We start from the raw sequence: 6,000 nt of genomic DNA on the forward strand, positions 1-6,000 counted from the left end.
TTAGATTTACCAACTCTCGTGTGAACAACGAATTCTTTTGTTAATTTCACTATTTTAGTCACTTTTTTGGTTTATTGCAACAAGTGACAGCATTATTGACGCTACACTCATCTATGTAATCGGTCTCTTTCACACGAAGATTCTCTATGTAATCGGTCTCTTTTACACACTTATACAAAGGCGTTTACTGTATTGATCAGTTAAGGATCCATAAATTTTATTAAGTGAGGGTCACTATTAAAAAAAATTAATGAAAAATCAACTCATTTGAGTGTTTTTTTTAATTCGAATAAATGAAAAATTAACAACATTATGTAAATTTTTTTGGTCAAGTGATCTTGATATGCGTTGACTCCGTCACCGGAATTAATGATACCTCTTGCAGGTACTTTTAACCAGCTTTATAATTCAGACTCATTCGAAATGAGGGTAAATAAATAAGTGAACAATTATCATTTTTAAAGAGTCTCTACTGGGTTAAATCTCCTAACCTTAAGATTATGAGATCAAACTTGCCACTAGGTCAAACCTTACCTGGTGCTTGGTATATTATAGTTGTCCACAAATGATAAGTAGTTTTAGAGGCAATCCAACTAATTAATTATTCAAGCTGGCTTTAAATATTAGATCATCTAATTTCGATATACGTTTAGGTGCAATCGGATCATTTTAAGTTGGTCGGGTGATTTGCGATTGCTTCTTTCAGATTTGCTTTGGTTTTCAATTGTGAAGGTTCCTCGTTCTATGGTTCAACCTGCTCATGACCTAACGGCTTCGGCTCGATCGCAGGCGTCAGCTTCTACGGCATCGATTTTAAGTCTTTCTGTTTGTTCTTTGTTTTGTTGTCAGTCCTTTGTCAAAAAAAATAAAAAAAATTGGTCGGATAAGTTTTGTCATAGTCAACCGTTTTGGTAACGGACTAAAAATGATTTCTAGTTATATAGAAGTATATTCAAGTATTCAACATCGGCGTTCCTCAAGAAAGATGGGTTAAAGTAACGTTGTTCCCAATTCTCCAAGCAGTCGATTATGTTCTGATATTTATTCTGCCTCCATGCATGAATCTAGCTAGCTTCTTGACTATAAATCACGACTTTTTAGTCCAACTTGAATTATCAAAATTGAATTTCGCATCTACAAGCAAATAAGCAATTAAGGGGAACAAAGAGAAACAAACATAAAAGAAGTACTTTGTCTATTATCATATTGATATTCCCCTTTAGAGAAAAATACGGTAATAAAAAATCGCATGAGTGTGGAAAAAAAAATATGGAAAAGTAAAAAGCGTTTGTGGATTAAAATAGAAACAAAAAACATCTTATGAATATCTCTCGAATAGGGAAACGAGGATTATGATCCATATGAAACGAAGGGAGTACTCGTAATTGATAGATATAAATTCTCTTATGATAGTTTAGGTAAACAGTTCTAAAAAGAAGTTTAGATTCTTTTCAATACTCCCTCCGTCCCTTAATACTCGACCCGGTTTGACCGGCACAGAGTTTAAGGGACTTGAATTGACTTATTTAGTTTAATACTTGAGTAGGTAGTAGTTGATAGTGAGGTATTATTTTAATGTAGTTAGTGGGAAATGTGTAAAAAAGTGGGGTTTGGGGAGAATAGGGGTTGAATTTTTAATTTATTTTTTATATGGAGTAGGGGGTAAGTGGTTAATAAGAGAGAATGATAAATAATATAATATTGTTAGAATATTTCCATTTTTAGAAACAGGTAAAGTATTAATGGACGACCCGATAAGAAAAACAGACCAAGTATTAAGGGACGAGGAGGGAGTATTAAGTTAGACAGCACTAATTGGCTGGTACTTGAATTTTGCATCTACAAGCAATTAAAAGGGACAAAGAAAAACAAACAAATAAAGAAAAAGAATTTGATTCTTTTCAACTTTTATTAGACAGAAGTTGTTGGCTACTACTTTAATATATTAATAATTAATTTATAAGACCACGTGATTTTTATGCAACTTGCTTAAAATATTTCACTTTCAAACAAAGTATGCCTCTTTTATTGCATTTTTGGTAAAATAAAGGTTACAACTTTAAGAAAAGCAAATTTCTTGCGTCATTATATTATTGGATCACTTTGATTTTTTTAAAGCTTTGCTATTTGTTAACTCTGTATTCCTTCCTACTTACTCAGTTACTCCGTAGACATAAGATTAACCATTAAATATTCATGGGCACACGTTAGAAAAACCCAATATTCATAATCCTACCTTATGTTCACCAATTTTATAAAATTAAAGTAAACTCAATTAAATTTGGGAAATTATTTAAATAATACAAAAAAAAACGCGTTTTAATAGTACAAACTGACAGTCATAACATAAGTATCACTACCCACTAGTACGGAGTATTCTTTACAACATGAATATCACTGCTTTCTATTTCGGTTAATAGGGTGAATTGAAGGAATGTGCATAATTCTATCATAAATCTGATAACTAAGCATCATATTCATATGATCTCACAAACTAAGAGGTTGTTCTCTTTACCTTGAAACAAAGGTTTCATGTACACGAGATAAGTTATACTCCAATCGGGTCTAATAAATTTACTCTTTTACAATAAGTTCCAATAAAGTAAATCAAGTTTAATCACGTTCTACAAATTCTTACAAGATAAATCAAATTTAGTCAGGTCCAATAAGTATTAATAACATAAATCAAGTTCAATCAGCTCCAATGAGGGATTATTCTTACGTGGACCTGATCCACACTAATATTAATGTGGATCCAAAATCAATAGTTTTCTCTAGCACCTTTATTGTTCATATAGTAACTATAATACATTAAACACCGAAATTCCTAAACATAGTAACCATTTTTTGAAGCATGGTAACCCTATGTTTTTAAAAGCGAATTGTGACTTAAAATCACATTATCCAAGCACAACATGTATTAACGACACTAATTTAATATTTTTTTCATAGTAATCTTAATAAAATGCCAAAATAAATTAGGAACAAGTTGTTTACTTCATTTTATTTTAAGGCATGATCCACAATAAATTTACTGTAAACCATATCCATTATAAGTTATACTTCATTTTATTTTAAGGCATGATCCACAATAAATTTACTGTAAACCATATCCATTTAAGAGTTGATGTCCCATAAATTTCAATAAGTTATAATAAGATAAATAAGGTCCAATAAATTAAAATTTACTCTAGAGTATAAAGAAAACAAACCCTAAAGCTAATTGAAGTATCATTTACAAAATCACTAATCAAGTAATCAAGCATCGTCATTCGTCACCCAAGTACTCCGAATCTTTACTAGATTTTATCATTGTAAGGGCATCGAAGTAAAAATACAACAAAATACAGGGGTACTTTAGGAATACAAGTCCTATAAAAGCACCACTCCAGCTCACTAGTAAAGCCATCATCAAATCAAACATTTAGAAACACCAACAAAAACCTTCCATTATTTTACTCTGTTTTCTTCTATTTTCTTACTCATTTCATAACAAACACTCACAAATTTGATAAATCAGATCAGATGGCAGGAGGAGCAAGAAGGAGCATGATAAACGGAGGAAGTGAATCACAGAGGAGTACTTCTTCCCCTGGCCGTCCGATCCCAAAGAGAGGTCAAATCAAGGGTCGGATTGTAATGGGGTTGGCACACTCTGTTGTTGCTATCTTCTCACTCGGTACACCTTCACAACGTCGATGAATCATCACCGTTTGATTGGATCAATATTATTTCGATCCTAAACTGAAGTTTAATTTTTTTTATTATTTATTTAGTTTTGTTATTTTGTAATTAGTTTTGTAGAATTAGATTACAAAGATTTGGAGCTTGTACTGTACATATATCGATCTCCACTAGCAAATTTTTGCCAAGTATTATTATTTATAAAAGATCACTCTTTAATCTTTCATTTTATGTTTTTGCTTAAGCTCTTTTACATCATTATTCTTCATTTAGAAATTTAGGCATTGTTTGGCACGGAGTAATTGGTTGTCGGTTTATTTGAGCGGTTTGATCAGTTGTTTGTACTTGTATTTTTTTTTTTGGGTTAATATACCCGAGATCAACTAGCAAATACTAAATTAATCGGTAAAAGATTATCTTATTTGACTTTTTACGGTCCCTAATGCATGATTAAAATGTAAATATTTTTAAATTTATAAGAAAAAATTATAAAACGTTAATATTCCAAAAATATACTTTGAAAAAGTATAACAATATCGACCTGACTATAATTATTTATCTTGGAAAAAAGTTGAGGGTAAATGTTGTACCCCTCCATCTAGTTTTACTTGCTTCATTTTGAGTAAGTAAAACGAGACAGAATGATTATATTTAAAATAAAGGTTAGATATAAAATTATAAATATCGTCTATTCAAAATCAAAAGTAAGTGAAAAGGTGAAAAGCGTACTCGAGAAGGACAAAAATGGAGACTTGTTTTTTATCAATTTGAAGCTTCTACTTCTATGGATATGGAAAATTCAAGAAATTAGGTGTTGAATTGAAGTAAATTCAAGCAATTTCCATATAACATAGATCCAAATATTATGGAGCTTGGTGAGGTGGCATGTTGTGATGTGTGAGCAAACACATCACAATGCCACTTCGACAAAAATATGTACCATTTTTTGAAAAAACGAGTATCATTTCATTAAAAAAAAGAGTATCATTTCGTTAAACAAAGTACCATTTTGATAAAAACATGTACCGTTTTGTTAAAAAAAGTATCATTTCATTATAAACAGAGTACCCCTTCGATTAAAACATGTACCATTTATTAAAAAAATTTTGTTAAAAACATAACAGACTATGAGTTTTACTTCATCAACATTATGGTCTTGGATGGATGCTTCAAATTTTTAGGATTTTTTTAATAAACAAAATTATAAATTTGCCATTGGTATAGGGCCTAACTATTCGACGTCCACTTTTAAACAAAACGCCTATCTTTATTTAAGGAAATGTCCTTGTCCCTCTCACCCCACCCCACCCCACTCTCACTCACACCCACTTCCCCACTCACTTACCCCATTTTTTCTTACTAGACCCACCACCAAATTCCGGCAACCACTATTTTTGTCGGCCCCACCTTAGCCACCGCCATCATTGGCCCGACCACCACGTCATCATCGTGATTGAAGTGGAATTTTTGCCGAGAGCGTAAATGAATTTTTACTATGTTTGCTTATTTGTTTACTAGAATTAAATTTGTTTGTTTATTTGTTGACTATAATTAAGTTAATAATTATGTAAGGGGAAAAATGTTCACTTGTGTTCATTTGGAAAAATTATTTATTGACATTATAATTAATAAATGACCCTCAAAAAAAGCCATAATAATACATTATTAAAAACATAATAAAAATATTAATTAAATATAGTAATAACAAATGTAATAAATTCGACTAAGAATTAGTTGAGGAAAAACACATAATACTAAAATAGAAAAAACACGGAATAGGGATGAGATCCCTATCGTGTCCTACAACGGGAATTGAGGTGGGAGCCATATTCCGTGTTTTGTAATGACAAACAAAAATGAAAAAATGAAACATGGAATAGGGTTGAGATCCCTATTCCGGCCTAGTGCGGGAATAAGGCTGAGTTCCTTATTTTGTCCTAGGGCGGAAATAGAGACGGGAGTCTTATTCCATATACACGGACAAAAAAGACAAACATGCAACATGTACACGGAATAGGGTTGAGATCCCTATGCTGAGATTTCTATTCTATTCCTAGGTAGAAATAGGAATACTAACCCTATTCCATAAAAAAACATAATTTCAAAAAATAACAATCCTGCAACTCCGTCACGGACGATGGTGGTAGCGACATCCCTTCCCCTCGACCCGACAAGCTGCCCTTTGACTTTTTCTTGGGACCCATTACAAAATTTTATTCATGGGTGGTGCACCGGCGGGGTGATGGGTAAAAGAACAAAACCTTGGTTGATAGTGGTGCGCCGACGGTATGTTGATGAATGGGGATTATTTCTCTG

The sequence above is a fragment of the Spinacia oleracea genome, chromosome 6, assembly GCF_020520425.1.
Source record: "Spinacia oleracea cultivar Varoflay chromosome 6, BTI_SOV_V1, whole genome shotgun sequence".
NCBI classification, from domain to species: domain Eukaryota; kingdom Viridiplantae; phylum Streptophyta; class Magnoliopsida; order Caryophyllales; family Amaranthaceae; genus Spinacia; species Spinacia oleracea.